This window comes from Phoca vitulina, unplaced genomic scaffold (genome assembly GCF_004348235.1).
Source record: "Phoca vitulina isolate PV1807 unplaced genomic scaffold, GSC_HSeal_1.0 scaffold56, whole genome shotgun sequence".
Classification (NCBI taxonomy): Eukaryota; Metazoa; Chordata; class Mammalia; order Carnivora; family Phocidae; genus Phoca; species Phoca vitulina.
Window position 1 is genome coordinate 3,405,568 of NW_022589759.1, and position 20,025 is coordinate 3,425,592.

General features: G+C 62.3%; 1 protein-coding gene across 1 annotated transcript in view; it reads right to left on the reverse strand.

Annotated features, from left to right (window-relative positions):
* Nucleotides 1-20,025, reverse strand: part of GSE1 (Gse1 coiled-coil protein) — a 399,189-nt gene that overhangs the window by 32,671 nt on the left and 346,493 nt on the right. The window lies entirely within an intron of this gene.

Below are 20,025 nucleotides of genomic sequence, written 5' to 3' on the forward strand. Positions count from 1 at the left end.
CCCGGGATGCTGGCAGGTCCCCAGCGACACAGGTGCCTCGGAGAACAGCCCCGTCGGCCGTTGCGTGCGCCGTGGGGGAGAGAACGCGGCCGCCCCGCACACCCTGCCTGCAGACCAAAGACCCACAACTGTAGTCTGACCCACCGTCAGTGGGCAAACAGCCACCTTCCCACAGGCCCCCAGCCTCTCACGTCCCGTCCAAGTGTCAACGAGGAGGCTGAACCTGCCTCCCGATTGCCCAATCAATAAAGGCCCAGCTCCATCTCAGGCGGCCGAGGAAGCGGTGCCATAAATAAGTTTTCCATTACCGTTCCCTGCCCTCTCGGGGCCACCTGCCCGGCCCGGGCCCCGCTCCCGCCCCCTCGCTGTGGGTGCGTTCCAGGGGTGTAAATCAAGCCCGATGGCCTTGTGGCTGGCAGGGGCCACAGGTCGTGTGCAGGGAGAAGCGAATTGACTTCCAAACCCCCAGACGGACACCCGGGAGGGGCAGGCATCCGGCGAAGGGTCCTTGGGAGTCGCGAGTGGAGGAACACAATCCTAGAACACTCAAGAACACAACAGTGCGAGAAACATGCACTTCTTGCAGGGTGGTGGCAAGGGACCCCCCCCCCAGGCTGCGGCCCACACCCCAAGAGGCTCTCCGTGGCCTCCAGAGCCCACCTCACCTCCACCGGGTTCTGCACTGAGTCTAAAGGAGTCTACCTGGAACCTGCTTCCATGTCCAACCCTGTGGGCCAGCAGGCTGGAAGGCGGCCAGGTGAGAAGAGGGGGATCCCTACAGGGGGGTGAGGCAGGGGTAGGCGCCCACCTGCTGCCCCCAGAACTAGCTGGGAGAGGCGGCGGGCCCGGACGCACGTCCTAAAGCCCAAGTCCCAGAGCGCCAGGTGGGGCAGGAAGAGCCATCCTTGGGGGCTCAGGCTGGCGCATCCAAGACAATATTGAGGGCTTGTGTTTGGGAACAAAGAACCCCCACAAGGGCCCCGGTGCCCACAGCCAGCCTGCCGGCCTCCCAGCTGCAGGGCAGCATCAACCCCCGGCTGACCCGCGCGTCCTCCTCTTCCTGGAATAGCAGGGGTGGGGGGGGGGGTGAATCCCAGCAGAGAAACCCAAGAATCCAGCCGGGTGTGAGGGTCCCTTCCCCAGAAGCCTGATTGCCAAAAAACACAGGTCTCAGGCCCGGGTCATTCTTGGCCAACTCAGCACCCAGCCGGCCCCTGGAGGACCACAGAGCACGATGGATGTTATGCTCTGGGAGCGTGGCCCCAGACTACCACCAGCACCTTTTCCTCCTCCAGTGGACAGCGTGGACAGAGGGGGCAGGAGGCCAAGGTCATGGAGTGAGGAAGTCGGGGCCCGAAGGTCAAGCTTAGCATTCACTTGGCTGCCAGGTACCTGGGGAATGAATCCCGCTCTGGAGCCTCAAAGCTGTATGACCTCAGGCAAGTCCCTTTGCCTCTCTGGGCCTGTCTCCTCGTCTGTAAAATGCAGTAAGGACAAAGTCTACCTTGTAGGTTCATCTAGACAGACTTCAAGGAACTAACAAGAGGGACTTCAGAGTGTGCCCAGTGCACACCAGGGGCCATTTATTAAACAGTCCACCAGCCTATGGAGGGGCAGAAACACAGGTCCGGATGAGCAAGGGGCCCGGCCGTGGCCTCACAGGTCAGCCTCCGCAAACCAGGACACACGCTTCCGGAATTGTGCTGCCCGCCCCACCTGGGGGACCAGGTGATGTGGCGTCAGAAGCCCACGTGCTGCTCAGGGTGCCCCCCCCACGGTCCCCTCCCCAGGCTGTGCCCGGCGTGCACACCGCGGGCAGAGCCCAGTTCCGTGTGCCTGAGCAGGCGGTGGCTGAGGACGGATCACACGCGGGAGCTGATGGCTGTTCTGGAAGGAGAGACAGCACTTAGAGATGCTACACGGTAAAATGGAGGCCTTGTGGGGATAAGGCCCCCGCCGGTCCTGGCCAAACACTCAGGGGAAGGTGTGGCTACGCAGAGCTGCCGGGAGACGAAGTGCGTGAGGAGGGACCCTGGGCTCTCTCCCGCAGGGGACATCAGTTAGACATGGCTGGGTCACCCCCCAAGATGCCCCCAGATGGGCCCGGGAGAGGCCAGCAGCTGTTCACAGTCCGGTCCTGGTCGTACGGACGCCACAAGGCCACAGTCTGGCAGCACGCCCAGGACTCGAGCCCTGTCTCCCGGCCCCACACGGCCTCCCCGCACACCTTACACCACCTGCCCGCTCCAAGGCCTCAACGGGACGCTCGACCAGAAGGGATAAACATGCGCGCGCACACGGCTAAAACACGTGTCGCCAAAGGGTCTGAAAGAGACATCCACAAAGTCTTTGTTGCTCATCCCTTCAAGGGGTGGAGACTAATTCTCTTGCCGGACGTCCGGACTCACTTCTGACCAACAGAGTATGGTGGAAGTGATGGCGTGTGACTTCCAAGAAGAGACCATCGTGGCCGCTCTCCTGCGTCACTTGAGTGGAGCGTGCTCAGGCTGCCCGCAGTGTCCCAGGTTTCCTGCCGCCTCCAGACAAAAGCCGCGTTCCTCCCCCTCGCCCAGATGAGCCTTCGGATGAGACCACAGCCCCGGCTGCCAGCTGAATCACAGCCTTCTTGGAGCCTCTGAGCCGCCCCGCATCCCTGAATGTTAAGTCTGGGAGAGTTCGTTACGCAGCTTAGGATAACCGACACAGTACCGCCACACGTTCTCCTGACCAAGACTGCCGTCTCGAGCTCTCTCCCCATCTCCCTTCCTTCTTGGAGCCCCAAAAGTTCGACCATCTGCAAATACTCCATGACCAACATGGCCCCCCCACCCCGATGCCATCGGAGACCGTCAACCACACCCTCCCTGTTCCCTCAGTCCTTAGAGAGCCAGCCATCTCTCTTTAATACCCAATTCTGTGAGAAAGGTGTCACTGTGCCCATTTTACAGATGGGGGAGGCCAGGCTTGGATCCAAGGGCCAACAGATGGTTAACAGCAGGGCTGAGATTACTGCAACAAAGCACCTGCATTCTGTTTATGCCAAAGTGGTCAGGGCCCAGATCCAGACCCATCCTGCCCCACACCGCACAAGGATGTAAGAGATGGGGATGAGGGGACAAGGGGTGGGGAAGTGAGGGTAGACAGTGCGGTCATTCCACCTCCCAGTGACAGTCCCCAAGGCCCAGGAGCCGATGTGAGGCCACTGCCCAGTGGCCATGTGACAGGCTGGCCAGCTGGTGACCTGCGTGGACCTGTTGTGACCGCCAGCTGACAGTGCTGGGCAGGGTGGCACCAAGGTGCTGGGACAGGCAGGCGGTAGCCACAGGACAAATCCCAGGCCAGACCTCAAAGATCACATGCCCCTTAAGGTGTTAGTGGGTGTCTTCAAGTGGCAGCAAGAAGAACAAAGGTCTCACTTCTTATGTTGTAGCTTCTCTGCAGTAAACCAGGTTTTTAAAAAAGGGGGGATCATCGGGGCACCTGGGGGGCTCAGTTGGTTTAAGCATCTGCCTTCAGCTCAGTTCATACTCCCGGGGTCCTGGGATCGAGCCCCATGCTGGGCTCCCTGCTCAGCAGGGAGTCTGCTTCTCCCTCTCCCTCTGCCCCTCCCCCTGCTCATGTGCGTGTGTGCTCTCTCTCTCCAATACAGAAAATCTAAATAAATAAGTAAAATAAAATAAGTAAATGGGGGGGGTGGTGGTCATCAAAGAGATGGAAACTCACCAACATGAAGTGGGCACACCAACAGAGGGCCCAGAGGCGCCCCTCAGGCCAGGGCCTCCCCTGCTGGAACTCAAACCCAAATAAATCCTCACCTACTGCCCCCTGCCCCTGCCTGGTGAGCAGGGTCTCGGGGGGCAGATCCCCCTCCACACCCTCCCCTGGATGACACAGTCACACTCCTGCTGGCGCTGAGTAACCTCCCCTCCTCAGACAAAGCCTGGCACCTGTTCCCTGGGCTCTGGCAGCAGCCCTCCGGGTTCCTGGGGGTCCCCCAAAGCCAGCACCTCTGTCGTAGTGTCGGCTCTGGGCTCCAGGGGCGCTGCGAGCCAGGAAAGCTACTGCTGATGTCAGGTCACTTAAAATAGAATCCCAAGCCAGCCACTTCATTAACGCGCTAAAATTAGCCCCGCTCGCTCCTCGGCATGTGCACCCCGGGAGGGCGGGCTGGGGGACCACCAGCACCCAGGACGGACAGGCAGAGGCCAAACTCAGAGGACCCCGACGCCTGGCAAAGGGTCACCCTGGACCTACTCTGGCTCGACGCAGCCTCGGGGGAGCCCCCTGCCCCCTAAGCCCTGCCCCGGGAGGCAGACGCAGGCCTCCCCCACGCACGTGCTCTCTGGCTGAGGCCACGGCAGGTGCTGCCACCACCATGGAGTCCGCAGGGGTGGGGTGAGGGGAGAGCAGGCCTCGGGGCGGCCCCCCAGCCCCATGAGCCCGCGGCAAACCCCACTGGGCCGTCAGCACCCGCACAACGCCCCGGCCCCCTCAGCGGACGGTGCCGGCTGCAGCAGCCAAGGGTGCCCCTTGCCGCTCCTGCTTCTCCCCCTCCCCAACGTGGTGTCTTTAATCCATACTTTGCCTCTTCTGCCTACGCTTCTAATATGGCCAGAAGCAGCACAAAGCTTTAAAAAAAAAAAGGGCAAAAGGAAGGAAAAGCAAGTGCAGGGCCGGCCCGGCTGGCAGGCCGGCTGATGTTCGCAGCTCTCCGGAAACCCACCTTGTTCTGGTCCTTCAGAACACACCCCAGGCTCCCAACAGCAGGACTTAAATGGGGGGAGGCGCCCAACACGCCCCGAACTGTGGTCCCAGGCGGGCCTCCTCCTGGCCTCCTCCTCTCCTCGAGGGTGGCGGGCGTATTAATCAGCTCGCGGGCCTCCCACCCGGCCTCCTGCAGACCCTGTAATTACCGCTTCCTTTCATGGGCTCTACCCGGCACCAGACCTCGGGCCTGCTCCCTCCATGCTCTCTAATTACAAGCTAATGGCTGAGATGAATTTTCTGCTGGCTCCCGGTTCAAGCACCAGTCCGCCCCCCCTCCCCGACAGCCGCCCCCCCTGGGGTAATTACGCCCCGCGGGACCGGGCCGGCGGGGCCTCCCTGTCCTGCCCCGCGCGCATGATCTGGACTGGGATTCTCCCATCATCCCTCCTGATGATTTTTCATTACCACAGAAAGAAATGTTTGTGAGCAAATACAGAGTGTCCCTGGGCTCGGGGGAGCCCCCCCACCGTGCCTCCCGCTCGGTGATCCCCGTGCCCCTCGAAGGGCGGATGCTCCTGCAGCCCTAACAAGGCCGGGGTGACCCCGCTGCGGAGACCGGGTGGGGGGCGCCACGTGATCCTGGGAGCCTGAGCGGCTTCATAATAAATTGATTATTATATCTGCCTTCGGCGTGTCCTGAGCTCACTCGCACGAAGCCATTTTTCTTGAGGTGGGGGCGGGAGAGGCAGGAAGGCTTTCCTGCTCCGGATGCACAGGGTGGCTTGCTTAGGCCTCATGGCCTTTTTCGACTGAGGACAGCCCTTCAGATGGTAGGTCGCTAAGCGGACTGGGGCCTCTTTCTTGTGCCAAGTCCGAGAAGAGGACTTGCTCCCCAAGGCTAAGGCTGCAGGAGCTGGGGAGCCAGGCCAAAGCCACGGCTAGCTGCTGGAGCAGCGGAAGGCCCCAGCGGGTGGCCTGGATCCTGACCCGGAACCAGGGAGAAGGGCAGAGACGGCAGGGACGGAGGCCAGCCCGCACGTCCACAGGAGACCCCAGCCCAGGCCCAAAATGAGTAAGAAGGCAGCTCCCTCTCCCACGCGGCTGCCACCCTCCCCCGCGCAGACCTGTCACTCAGCAGCGTTAAGTCACTAGGGAGCCCAAGGCAGAAGCCTCTGAGCCTCGGAAAGTGTCCTCCAGAAACACAATCGATGAGAGCCGGCGCCACAGGGTGGGCGGTTTCCAGAGCCAGTTTCCGGGGTCACCCGACAGCCACTGTGAACCCCGAGTGGGGTCCAATGTTTAGGGTTCTCCTGGCCTTGATCCCCCCCACTGCCACGGCTAGTAATGTGGGGGGGGGGGCTGTGGGGAGAGCAAATCCAGGTTCTAGGGAAAACAAGAAAGAGGCGCGTTCAGGAGAGACCCCCACTCACACATCACTTGATGGGCACGTACCAGGCAACAGCTTAACAGCTGTGGGCCGGGGGCGCCTGAGAGGTTCCCGGGGGGATGGCCCCTCCCCGTGGGAGCCACAGAATGGGTGGAGAGGAGAGCGGGCATGGGGTGGCACCCGGGGAAGGGGGGGCCGCCAGAGCCGGCCAAGGACAGTCTAGGGGTTGAGGTTCAAGGCTGCAGGAGACGGGGAGTGGCGGAGGCTGGGGCTGGAGGCGAAGGACGGAAGTCAGGCGGCAGACGGCTGCGACATCTGACAGCGACTACTCTGGGCGGCTGCCGGTCTGGAGAAGCTAGACGGACAGGTGCGCAGCTGCGAGCTGCGGGGGGCGGGGGGCGGCCAGCCGTCCTGAGGGGCCGGGGGGGGGGGCAGCAACGGCAGCGCGGGGAAGCAGACGACTAAGAAAAAACAAGAAAAGGCCAAGAGACAGGGTCAAGGCTGGAGCCCGGCATCCGGGGAGGCGTTCCCCAACAGCACGGACAGGACAGTCCTCACGGCCGCAGCAGATGCGCGGACTGCGTCGCCCAGAGCATCAGAGCAACTCCGCAAACAGACCTCAGCCGACGGCGACGTCAGGGAGGCCGCCCAGAGTCAGGCCGCAGGGCAGAGCCGGAGCCAAGGATGGCCCCCGGCCAGCACGATCCCTCCCGCCGCACGCACGCCCGGGGCGTCCCAGGGCCAACGGGCCTCCCCCCACAAATGATCCCAAGTGGCCGGCCTCTTCCGCCCACTCTACAGATGGGTAAACGGAGGCGGGGAGAAAGTGGCGCCCTCGTCCAGGGCTGCATGCGGAGAGGCCAGAACCTGAACCCTTCTCCCTCGCTGCTGTGCTGGCCACTGAGAGGGGAAGACACTGGGGAGGGCCACTCACTGGGGTTGCCTCCCATTCTGCAGACCCCAGTCCTGTGACAGCACCCACCTACGTGCCACACCCATTACACTTGGCATAAAACCCGGGAGCGAGGAGGAGGACCCGACTTTGGGACCCCCACCTCCCCACAGCTCCTGGCTGAAGGGCATCCACCCTGGAGCCGCCTAAGGTGACAAGGGTGGATAGGGACCCTTTTATGTGCCACATGGCATCTGAGCTAACCAGGTCACCTCCGAGCTGAGTCTCGCTCACAAAGGAGCCCTTTCAGCAGACTCCCAGAGGCACGGGCTGCAGGAAGCGGGTGGGGGTCAAAGGTGTCCGATGCAGAGGAGAGGTCCTGAAGGAGAGAAACCCAACCCCGCCAGGAGGCGGCCACTGAAATTCTCCAACTTTCCATGGAGCAGCAGGTGGGCAAACAGGCCAGGAGGGCAGGCATCGAGGCCAGGTCCTTCTGAAACCATTAAAACCCGACTGGGGGTGGGGTGGGGGGGACAGACGTTGAAAAGCAGGGGAAAGAGAAAGGAGAGGCCACCGTTTGACCAGCCTGGACCCCACTCCCTGCTCCCTCATGCAGCCAGGCTGGGGGCCAGGAGTCCAGGTGTTTCAACACCTCCTGCCCTACCCCTCTGGTGAGGGAGGGACAGAGAACCTAAGAGCACTGTCCCTCCAATACGGAGTGGGCGCTGACAAAAGCTGTCCGTGCAAGGCAGGCTTGGTCCCCCTGCAGCCCCAGCCCCCAAGGGCACTGGGTGGGTCCTAAGCGAACAGAACAGGGACGGAGGTACGCGAGCCACATCCTCACAGGTGCTCAGCCGACCAGGCCTGACGGGGAAAAAGGGTGATGCCCGGTATCCCTGCTCAGGCCAGGGACAGGGCTGTTGGCTGGAAAACTAGCCAGAAGACCAGTGACTGGTCTGGCTCCCACCCCACTTCTCAGGGGGACCGTGCCAGGTCCGAACCTCAGTTTCCCCATCAGTAATGGTATGGGGGGGCTAGATATGGGGGGGGCAGAGGCTAAGCAGGCCTCCTCTGACCCTCAACCTGTCTTTATTTGGCTGATGTCAAGCCACGTTGCTTAAAAGTGAATCGATCAACATTTGAAAATGGGAGGTTTCCAGTCAAAATGAAGATTCCAGTTTCTTTTATAAAATTAAAGCCACCAACCCATAATCCTGAGAACAGCAGTTGTCCCAAGTCCCCACCCCTCCTGTCTCAGGTGGGTCTGCTTGCTCGATGCAGGGGTGTATCTCACCAGGTCTGAAACCATATGGGCTCAAGAAGTGAAAGGTATCTGTAGGAGCTTATGGATCGACGTGTACCGTGGCCAGGACCCTCAGCCCAGATGTTACCAACCCCTTAACTCCATCCTGTTTCAGCAGGAAGAGGTTGACCCCTCCACACGCTCAGATTTGGGGGTGAGGGCCCACCAGGAAGGAGGCTGTGATCCTGGCATGTGTCAACATCAAGCGGGTCTCGCTTGGCTCAAAGCCAGGGCACTCAAGCCAGGACCTGCCTCAAATTGGAATTTTACTTTCATAAAAAGGTCCATTATCATAATGGTCAAAATGGCAAACTAGACCCTCTCCTACTAAAAATATACCTACTGAATTCTGTACACAGACTTGCCAAGTTCACGGAAGCTCACCTGCATGTGTGGCATCCATAAACACAGGTTATAGATTCTTACGGCACAGAGGGCTTTATGTATAGAACCCTGAGTATTAACACCTGTTCCCAATGTTACACACCTGGGCCGAAGGAATATGGCACAACAAAGGTAAGATCCCGAACCTCCAAGTTCTAATGGTACTTCCTCCTGGGCTCATGTACCATCTGCAGAGCCCTGTGTGCTATGCCCAGAGCTCAGTAAATGCCCCTCGCCCCCGAAAACCAGCTACCCTGTGGCCAAAATGGGACCTCAAGCAGGGCCCACAGGTCAAGGTTCACCACGAGCCATGATCCCAGTGCGAACCGTGCTACAGGGCAGGTGGGTCCCCCTCTTCTGTCCACAGCTGTCCTCCATCAACTGCTGAGACGTGGACTATCCAAACCTAAGTAATCCCTCCACGGCTGCAGCTGGGAACCTGGACAGTGCCCGCAACCCAAGCAGGATGCTGAGGCCCAGAACCGGCTCTCACAGCGGCCAGGCTTCACCCTTGGGGACCGCAAAACCCAGCTCTTCCGGGCCACGTGGCGAGATTCGGCCCAGTCTGCCCCAGAGACCCACTGTGGGGGCCACAAACCCTCTGAGGAACAGGTGCTGGCTACATGAAGGGCTTTCTTCCCCCCTTGGGGGCCAAGGGTTGAGGGGTGCAGAGAGGAGCCCGCTTCGCCAGAATAGGGTCAATAAAGGTCTGGGTTGCTGCTGGTGGGTAGAAGCACCCTCCTGACCCCCTCTCCGAACGTCAAACCTTTAGACATCAGCTTTCCCTTCTCGGCACCCATTCCCCCGGCCAGTCCCATGGCGTGCACGCAGCTGTTGGGGGGCTCACTGCACGTGGCATGACACCCCCAAGTGCATAGAGGGCCCCCGGCTGCACACACACACTGGCATGGACCCCCCCACCAGACACAGCACGGCGCAAGGGGCAACACGACACTGGAAACCAGCTAGCGGGTTAAAATGCGCTGCCTGTGCCCGGGGGACAGGCTCCCAGGCTCTAGCGCCCCCAGTAAGGAAGCCCTCCAGTCGGATAAAATCTTGTAAGACCTTGTAGGCAAAAACTGCACGATGAAGAACGTCCATGTGCTCAAAAAGGAAAGACCCAAACATCCATCTGATTTAAAACACAGGATCTCAGCCCTCGCCTCGGATCAAGCAGGGAGCTCAGGCAGGGCTGACCGGACAGCCTCCTGAAGAGACCACCTATCCAAATGGGGCCCAGAGGCCGGAGGGGGTGCCAGGCATTCCCCGGGGTCTGGTCCAGAGCTTAGTCTTCTCCTGGGTTACAGGGGGACAGCCCACCTCCCCCCACTCCCGAGGTGGCAGGGAGGCATCACGCAGCTCCGCAGCTTCAAGGATGCATGAGCTCCTGCTGAGAACTTGAGCTTCACTCATTCAACTTTGTATCTTCCGGGCTGGCCAGCGGCCTAGTCAATGTACAGTCCGACCCCCAGCACATGTAAGACGGTAACAAAGACGGGAAGATAAACGCACCTGCGGAATTTCGCTACCAAGAACCAGCTACCGGAGGGCGGGCGGGTGGGCAGGCAGGCAGGGGCCCCCATTTCTCCCAACTAATGGTCAAACGGGGATAATCCCTACCTCACAGTCAGCCCTCCTCAAGGACAACACAGCCCATGCCACGCGTCCCAAGAAGGCATCTGCACGACCCCCCCATGGGCTGGGAGGCCAGCTGGTGCCCTGCGCTCTGGCTCACCCCAGGAGAGGAGACTCGGGGTCGGCACGAAGCAGGCCCCTGCCCACCTCGCTTGGACACCTGGTCCTCCTCAGCTTGATACACACTTTCCTCCGGGACGGCTTAACCTGTCCAACGTCAATACCGCCCTGACCAAAAGCGCACCGATCGATTCCTTTTATTGCTGCCTGTGGCCACAGACCGACCGTCTGAGCTCAGGAAGGGCACCGCTGGGGGAGGGGCCCCAAGCCGGCTGAGAAAAGGGGTGCGCACACATGCAAGGTTTCGAGACCACGGCAGGCAGGGGAGGCTCCAGGACGAGCGTCTGGCGGCACCGGAGGGTCGGCAGGGGCTGATCCGGCACCTTGAGCCTTGGAGTCTTGGTGGGAAAAGTGGCCGCAGCCTCTGCACCCCATGGTACGGATAAGACGCAGCTGGAGGGACGCCCCACACCCAGCTCTGGCAGCCCCCACTCCGAGCCACTATGACATGCAACTCCTCCACCTGGAGGAACCGGTTCCAGGACTGGAAGGTTTGGCCGGACCTCTAGACCGGCAGAGAAGCCATCCATCCAAATACAACTCTGCATTTGAAGCCCCCCCCCTTAGGAGAAGAGCTTGCAGCTCACCTGGGCCAGGTCAGGAGAATTACCTTCAGGATCGCATCCCAGGTTAACACTGAGCTCGGAGCCATACAGCCACCCAGTCAGCTGAGGGGTTCCGGCTCACAGAGTAGCCTCATCCAACTCTGGGGCCAAAGGGGCAGATTTCAGTTTCCCGGGTAGGACCCCAATTCTCCTTAAAAAGCATCAGTCCACCTTCCCCAAGGGGAGAACTCCCTTACCCGCTGCCCGCTCCCCTGCCAGCAGAAGGCACTCCTGGCTCAGTTCTGATTGCATACCGTGGTCAGCTGGGGTGGGGGTGGGGGTTATGAAATACAGATGTCCGAGTCCCTCTTCTAGAGACCGGGCTTAATAGGCCACAGGTCGGCCTGGGTGTTTTAAAGTTCCCCAGGTGATTCAAAAGTGTAGCCAAGAGCGAGCCCTCTCATCTGAAGGCTTCCTGCTTCCCCCCCAACCTTCTTCAACTAAGTCACCCCCCCAAATCCCCCAAATCCCACTGGGGCCCCAGTTCAACCAGATCTCCTCCCTCGTACAGATGCTTGCACACTCTTGGATCCCTCCCCCTAATCTGCAGCCCCCTTCCCTCCAGGCCTGACCCCCATCCCACGCTCCCCAGAGGCTGCTTTCACTTCCCCTGGCCCCACAGTTGCTTCCCCTCTGCACTCGGGAACATGCTCAAGGCATGAAGGGAAGGGCAGGGGGGCTGGTCTCAGGGACCCTGGCGGCGGGGGGTTGGGGGGGTGTTTGGAGCTGCCTGGAGAATCCCAGGCAGGGGGCAGTCTGAGCAGACATGGGGGCCAAGCACGGAGGCCGCGTGGTGTGGTCCTGCGGGGCCGAGGCCGACAGACGAGTGGTGGTGGAGGGGAGAAGCTGCAGAGGTAAGATTAAAAGGCCCCCGGCGCGCGTTTTGGCAGGCATGCAAAGGGCCGCTCTGGACGCGCTCCTGTGTTATCTGTCCCTACACCTCCCAGCAGCGAGCGCCGGCTGGGTTCATAGGAGGCGCTCAATAAATTCTCATTGACAGGAACACTCTGAAACGTCACCTCCCGCCTGTGGCCTCGGCTGGGAGAAGGGCCAGCGTGGGGAAGTGAAGCCGGCAGCTGGGGGGCCCACGCTGCACTCCCAGAGAGGTAGAAATGAAAGCAAGACGGCCGGTCTCCAGCACAGTGGCCAAGCTGAAATGTCACCTGCAACACAGATCCCTGCAGGTTACAAACCAGCTCTCCCAGCACCCCAGCCAAAGGGGGCAGGCGGCCTCACGCAGCCCTGTGGTTTGGAGGCTCCTTGTGTTGCCATAACAAAGATAATTAACGTGCTACCACCCAACCCCAGCCCAGTGTGGACTTCGAGTAACCCAAGCCGGGAATTCCAAGCCTTCAGATGGGGCCAGGAAAAACCGGCCTTGCTGGCTGACTCCACAAGCCCCTACGAGTCCCTGGGGCAAGAAAGAGAGGTAGCAGCCAGGTCTTACTCACCTGCATTCTTCTGGAGAAGTAGGAGCCACCAACACGCACCCATCAGGTAGGGGCGCAGAGCAGAGAGGCCCCTCCTTCTCCAGAGCCGGGGAGGGCGACACCACCTGCCCAAGGGCAGTTAGGGACTAAGTGAGCCAGGGATAGGGAGGGCTCAAGTTTGGAGGTGCAGGACTCAGGTCTGCCACCGAGTGGCGCTGTGTAGACTTCACGCTCGGTGCCTCTGGAGGGAGATGCTGAACCAGGGGCAAGCGCCTTCTGCTTTGAAACCACAAGCCTCTATGGGATCTTCCCAGAGACAGGGAAGTCATTGACAGCCCGAGGCGACGGTTTTGCAAAGACCCCTGGAGATTCCAGAGGGGTCCCCTTCTCGCTGTCAGCTCTGGGGCTGACCCCCATGCCCCTATGAGTCTGTGTGTCCACCTGTTAGGGGACTGATTCTCAGCCCCAGTCTGCACGTTAGGATCACCTAGGGGGTAACTTCAAGCATTCTTTAGCCTAGGGCCAGGAACCCAGAGGCTGTGGCTTCACTGGGTCTGGGGAGACCAGGCCACTAGCCATTTTACAAAACCAAGCTTGGGGATCTCTAATAAACCCTTTTCAACTTTGACAAGCCAGGATTCTGAAAGCTGTCCCCAACAGGTCAGGGCCTGCACCAAAGGGCAGCCTGTTGCCTTGTTTGGAGCCTGGCCCCACAGATAGGCCGGTGCCTGGAAGCCGGATGGGCTTCCCAACTTCCCCTCCCAAGGTGGGGCTGACCGTGGCTCGCAGCCCCAGGGGCTCACCAGCTCCAGACTCACAGGTTCCCAAGGTTCACGGAAAGAAACCCTCCAAACCCACCTTCCCCCTTCCTTGCTGGGCCGCCTACTCCTGCCTCGAGACAAAGTGACAAAAACCAACCCAGCAGCAGCCATCAGGCGCCTCCCCAACCCCTTCACCCAGGGGTCAGGCCCGTGCCCATCCAGACTGCCCAGAACTATGAGTGCAAGTGCTTTCGCAGGGCCAGGCCTACCAGCTTCCTGGTCCACCTGGCGGGGTGGAGACTCCCCTGCGCCGGCCGGCAGCCTGCCGTCCGAGCCTGCGCCCAGGGCCCGCTCACCTGTTGCGTGGCCCGGCTGAGTCAAGGCAGCAGCCCGGGCCTCAGGTTCCACCAACCCCACGGGTGGAGGGGGACTGTAAACACAGGGTGAGGAACTTTTACGTGCCCCAAGCTTAAGTAACACTGAAGGAGATCCAGAAACAGGCTCATCACCTGGGGTTTCCCACCGCCCCCCTGCTCTCCAGTCCTTGGTGTGGAGGGCACAGAATCCCAGGGGAGAGGAGCCAGTAGGCCAACCAGGCCAAGCACCCCACCAGGACCTTCTGGCCCACCGTCCCGCCTCCTAGCAATCGGCTTAGGCCGGGAGATTCCCACCCAGGGTAGCCGGGCCTTTTGTTCAAGCGCCTTCAGAAAAGGAGTCCTTTTTTCATCTGGTGGTCTCGCTTTTTGTTTCCAAACCCCAACCTGTGTGGGCCCCAGATAAGGCACCGGAGGGGTTAACAAGGGTTTAATGTATTTTAGATGCACTTTGCAGACAAAGGCTAGTTTACAAAACAACAGCCCAGTCGACTCAACTCGCGGCCAGTAGCCAGCACCCAGCTGGGGGCCAGCAGGTGCTTCCCCAAGCACAAGGTCCTTCAAACTTAGAGCTGGAACGTCTGGCAAGTGGCCCCCCGGACCCATCAAGTCGGGTGGGGGGAGGCCTCGAGACGTCTCTTCCCCCCAACCCAGAAAACCCCCTTATCCCCCACGACTTCCCCGGGCAGCCTCCACTGCACACTTCTAAGTGGTCCCCTCGTCCCCACCCGGAGCTGCCGAGGGCGAGCCCAACTCCCGCTCCGCCTCCACGAAGAGAATTTAATTAGCCTGCTGGAGAGAAGGGCGGGCGGCCGAGGTGTCTCTGCTGCTGCAATATAATTGAATCGGCTCCACTCGGTCGGGCCACTCGCCGCCCATGAGCGCGGCCGCGGGCCCGGGAGGGCTGGGGGCGGGGAGGCGCATCCAGGCGGAGCAGGAAGGGCTGGGGAGGGAAAAGGGCAGCGCGAGTGGGGGGCGGTGGATGCAATCACCCTCCCACCTCCGAGGCTGGGGCAGCCATCTTCGGCAGGAGGAGGGGCAGGGGCACCGCTCCAACGGGGGGAGGGGGTGGGGGAGAGGAGGGAGGAGAGAAGCAGCGGAGCCCCGGGCGCGCCCTTGGGGAGCAGGGCGTGGGGGTCGGAGACCCGGGAGCCTGCAGCCCCGCCCTCCCGGCGGTCTACCCCGCTCCGAGGGGAGGGGGAGGGGAGCAAGACAAAAACCCTCACCGCGCGGCCCCAGCCGGCGAGCTCCACCGCACCCCCCCCGCGGCCTGCCGGCCCGCCCCAGCCGCCGCCAGCACCTGCCGCGGGGGTGCACGGCCGCCCCCTCGCTCCCGCCGCCGCCGCAAAGTTTTTGCCCCGGCTCCGGAGCGTCGACAGCTTGCCCAGAGCCCCCCAGCTTCCCACTGCCCCCCCCACGCCCGCGCGCACTTACACGCCCCTCGCTGGACGCGGCCGCCGAGCCCGAGCCCCGCGGCGGCCTGTGTCCCCGCCCCGGACCAGGCCGCCCCAGCTGCGACCCGCGCGGGCGGGGGGTGCCGGGAGCGGGCCTCTGGTTGCCAGCCCGCCCGCTCGGCTCTTATCGCCGCTCGCACTCCGGGGGAAGTTGCCCGGGAGCCGTTGGCGGCCGCCCCCGCGGAACCCGCGAACTTGGACGAGGCGGCGTGGGGGGGGGTGTACGAAGACCACCTCCCCCCCGCCCCCGCCCGGCGCGGCGCGCTCACCTTTCATGCCAGGGCCCCGCAGCTCCGCCTCGGCTGACACATGCTGGAGCCACTGTTGCCCAGTGTTTGTCTAAACTGCTTATCTCACCCGGGGCTGCGCGGCGGCCGCGGCGGCGGCTCGGGCCCGCTGGGGAGGTGGAGCTTCCGGGGCCCCGGCCAAGAAACACCTGCTGCTGTCGCCGCCGCCGAGGACACACCCAAGCGCAACGCCGCCCACTCCCGGGCCACTGGCTCGCTCCCGGCTCCCTGACCTCAGCCAGCGGGAGGTGTCGGGTTTCAGCCGCAAACACACACGCGCGCGCGCACGGACAGGCGCCCGGGTCCACCCGCGCGGGCACAGGCCCCTCCCCAGCCCGCTCGGCCAGGTGAGCCGAGGACACCAGCAGGTAGGGGAAGTGTCACCCTCGGGTTCCTGGGGGCCCCTGGCCTGACTGCTCAGGGGTCCCAGATACAATGGTGTCCACAACCGGCCACTAATTCCAAAAGTAGGGAGCAGTGGCTTCCAACACGACTGCCACACGAGCAGAGCCCTTGAAGGTCTCGCGACCGCCGCGTCCCCGGTGCCTGCAACAGTGTCTGGCCCAAAGAAGGCCCGATAAAGAGCGGATAAACTCACGTGCTCTAGGGGCCTTGGGGAGGGTAACTTTTTTGGAGCTGGTGTGCGTGTTGGCGGCGGCGCAGGGTGAGGCGGGGGGGCAACTCCAGATCGGCTGGTCCATTTATCCTCCCTACCCCACCGCACAAGATTCGTGACTGTACTGGCCCAACTTGAAACGGCTAAACGTGAAAACTCGAGCCTCTGCGCCTTACTGCCAAAATTCTAGGAACTACCCCCTCCCGTTGTTCTAAATAACTTTAGGGAAGGCCACATGCGGGGGGCAGGGGGTAGCTCTTTAAAGAACCCACGTCTCAGAGGCTGGAGAGTCCACTGAGGCGCCGCTCCACCAGGGGGATCATTAAGTAGCTGGGGTTGCGGTCAGAGGCGAGGCCGCCCGCCTCCAGAAACTGGCACTACCCACTGGGCCTCCGGCCCCGGCGCAGCGCCTCCCCATTCCTGGCACCCCCCCCACCCTACCTCACCCAGGCACTTGACAGACTGGAATGACTCAGGGAGCGTCCTGAAATTCCTGGGCACCCACAGGCGGCAAGGCGAAGGACTGCGGGCCCCAGCCTTCTCCCCCCACCCCCGCCCCGCCCCGCCCCCACCGCCGGCGGGCGCCGACTACCGGCCCGGAGCCCACCCCCAGCGCCGCCTGCGTCTCCAGGAAGCGCCGGGTTAATGGGGCACACCTCGCCCGACGCCCCTGGCCTCGAAGCATTCCGGCGCCCCGGGGTCTGACCCCGCGCGCGTCCCAAGCTCCCGGCAGTGTTGCGATGCCCCGGAGTCTCTCCCTGTACGTTCTCTTTTGAAAACTCTCTAATCCACAGCTTTCGTACTTGTGAGCCTGGAGGCAAACCAATACCCCCACCCCCAGGCGGCCGCCCCAGCGTCGCGCTGCGGGTTTCAACTTTCGGACCCAGGTGCCAGCCCGCGCTTCTGCCAGCCCCAAACCTGCCCCGGGACATGCCCGCGCCGCGCTTGGCAGGCGCGCACGCCGCCGTCCCCGCGGGCCCAGCCTCCCCCGCCTTCCTCCCTCCCTCCCTCTCCCTCCCTCCCCGCGCCAGCCCGGATTGCGATGGGAGGGAGCGCTGGGCGCCTGCCACCCCCCATCCATCTGTTCCAGATGACGCTGGCGGGCCTGGAGCATTCGGGGCCCGCGCCAGCGGGGAGCCGAACCCGCCTATGTGCCCGCTGCGGGGCGAGGGGCAGGGCCCCGAGGGCGCCCCCAAGCCACCCCCCCGTCCACCTTCGACCTAGCGCCAGCTGGGGCCCACGGAGTGGGGGCGCACGCGGGTCGCCACCCCCGCCTTGCACAAGGCTCCCGGCCGACCACAAACGAAAAGGGAAACGGACCCGCGAGGCCCGGCCAGGGGCCGTTACTGGCTCCTACCTGCGGGCGCCGGCCGGCCCTGACACCGCGCGGGAGGGGCGCTTCCCCGTCGCCACCCGCCTTCTCTGGGCCGCGCCCTCCCTCCTGCGGGCGTCAGCCCTCGCGCGACACTTGACGCACCGCACAGTGTGTCCGCAGCACGGCCTCCGGTGATTTATAGCCAGCAATGGCCGGCAGATTCACCGCGGCCCAGGCGGCCAGCACGCGGGGGGAGGGGATGCCTCCATCCCCGCCAGGACACCCTGGCGGGGGCAGGGCAGGGAGGAGTCAGGAGGGAACTCAACAGGCCTAGGGCCTTAAAAACAAAATTAAACACCTCTGGGGCGGTTCCAGCCCTTTCCCACCTGAATTTCAGGCTGCGGGGGAGGCGGGGAGGGGAGGGGAATAACATGCAAATGAGAAATTCGCACCTGGCCGGGAGTCTCCTCCCAGCTTGGACTTCCAGGTCCTCCAAGGCCGGCCTCCAAATACCTCCTACCGGGACTGAAACCAAGCTCCCACTTACTTCCCTTCAACCCTGGGAGGCCCTGGGGAGGGAGGGGGGTCAAGTTCTTCCACCTGTTTGAAGGGGACGGCAGCAGCTAAACAAAAATTGGTACGATGGCCAGATCACCATGCAAATTTGGCTAATTTTTAGAGTTGGCAGATCCATCCCTGGTAGACATCGGGTTCCAACGGAGTGCGAGACGGGTGGTCTGATCCCGTTTCACAGATGAGGAAGTTGGGGCCGAGAGTCGCTCGAGGTCATGTGGGCACTGCTGCAATGGGAGCCGTACCTAGAGCTGCTCACACCTGGAGTCTCTCCGGCCCCGCGCTGCCGCGGAGGCAAGCGGGGGGCGCTGCAGGAAACCGCTGCGACCACCGGGGGGCAGCAGCGAGCTGGCGGAGTGCGTTTGGGTTCGGTTGTGCTGGCGGCCGCCAGGCGGGCTGGCACGAGGGAGATGGATGACACTCACTGTCAGTGAGCCCAGCTCGAGGAAATTAGTAATCCGGGAGCACGGCCTCCGAGTTTAAGGGTGGGAATTGCTCTCCTGCAGCCCGCGCTCCTCGCTAACGAGGTTTGTAGCTTGACTCCTCATTTCCCGCCACTCGGGGCTCAGGCTGGCGGTCCTCCATTTCCCTCCAGGCGCCTTCTTTCTCTTTCCTCCTCAGCAGCTCCCACCGCACAGCCTTCCTGGGCAAAGTGCTGCTTCCCTGGACCTCCTCTCCCTCATTCCCATTTGCCCAGAAACAGAAGGCAGAGACAAAAGGTTCAGGGTAAAAGGGCAAGGTGCCAGAGCCAGTCCTACAGGGGCGATGTGGGGACACCTCCAGGAGCTGGGACACCTGCCCTGACACTGTGTGCCAGGGGCAACAGGATGCAGATGCGTGCTTGCCTGCACCCGCACACCCCTGCCAATCCGGCGGCCCTCACCTGGCTCTGAACACCTACTCTGCTGGATCCCTGCAAATCCAGCCCTGCCTCCATGAGCCTGGAACTTGTGAAACCCCGCACAGCCAAAAAGATGAAAAAGCCAGCCGTCAAGGATAAGCCCCAGGGGCCCCTTAAACCTACCCGCCCCCCAGAGGCTAGCAACTGAGAAGAGGGTCCATGATGGAGAGGCCCAGAAGGGATCTGCTGGAAAGACAGGGGTGCCAACCATGAAGGAGGGCATTCAGCCCCAGCTCTGCTGCACTAGCCTTCCCAGATACAGAACCGAAAGTGCCAGGTCCACCGCTCTCAGCATGTCGCCCTAAGGGACCAGGCAACAGACACCAGCGGCAAGATGCGGACAGAGGGGGCTTCAGGACGGCAAGGAACTGGGAAGCCACGAGGGTGGGTTGGCAACTTAGCCCACCACCACCATGCGTGTGCCTAGCTGGGCCAGGTGAGGTTCCCAGGAGCGTAGGCACCGAGTCTCAGCACAGAGGCCAGCCCCTGGTCTGTGGTGGCCCCTTGACACCATGGAGGGAATCCTGCATCCTTGTGGGGTCAGCGGGAGGCACAAGTAGTTTAGCAGTGCTCTGGGCTCTGATCAGAGGCTCCCAGCACAGGGCCACCACCACTGTCACATGGCCGCAGACCCCTCCTCATTCAGCACCTGTATCAGCACCTAAGCGTCAGGGACCTGGATGGCGCTGTGGGTGGGAAGGGAGTATGGCTTTTGCCATTTACCAAACACCCAACATGTGCCAAGACAGCTCAGCCTGGGTCTTTTAAGGTGGGCCGTGTGACCCCCATTACAAAGCCTGGCTAGGAGACCAGAGGAAGTTACTTAACTTGCCTAGGCTACACAGATTCGATCCAAGCCTGATCCAGAGCCTGGCTGTCTGTCTATACCCGGCAGCCTGTGTCCGTAATTACCTGCTCCAGACACTCCTGGGGGGTTGGGGGTACCCATCACCCAGAGCCTGGTATCTGGGGATTTCTGCAGCCTCTCAGCATGAGCGGTCCACCCTCTCCAAGGCGACCAGCCCAGGGGTGTCACATGCATAGTCCCCCCAGCCCCCAGCACCAAGGGCTGCTGGGCAGGGGGTCTGCCCAGGTGCCCCCTCCATCTACAGCCTGCCCTGTGGCCAGACCCCCACCCCCCACTTTTTATACACGAAGTCCTCTTTCTCTTTCCAGCCAGCGCTGCCCAGGAACCTCTCTCCCTTCTTCAAAGCTGGGCTCAAATCTTATCTTTTCCACGGATTTTCCCATCCCCGCCTCTGGAATTCATCCCTCCAGGCA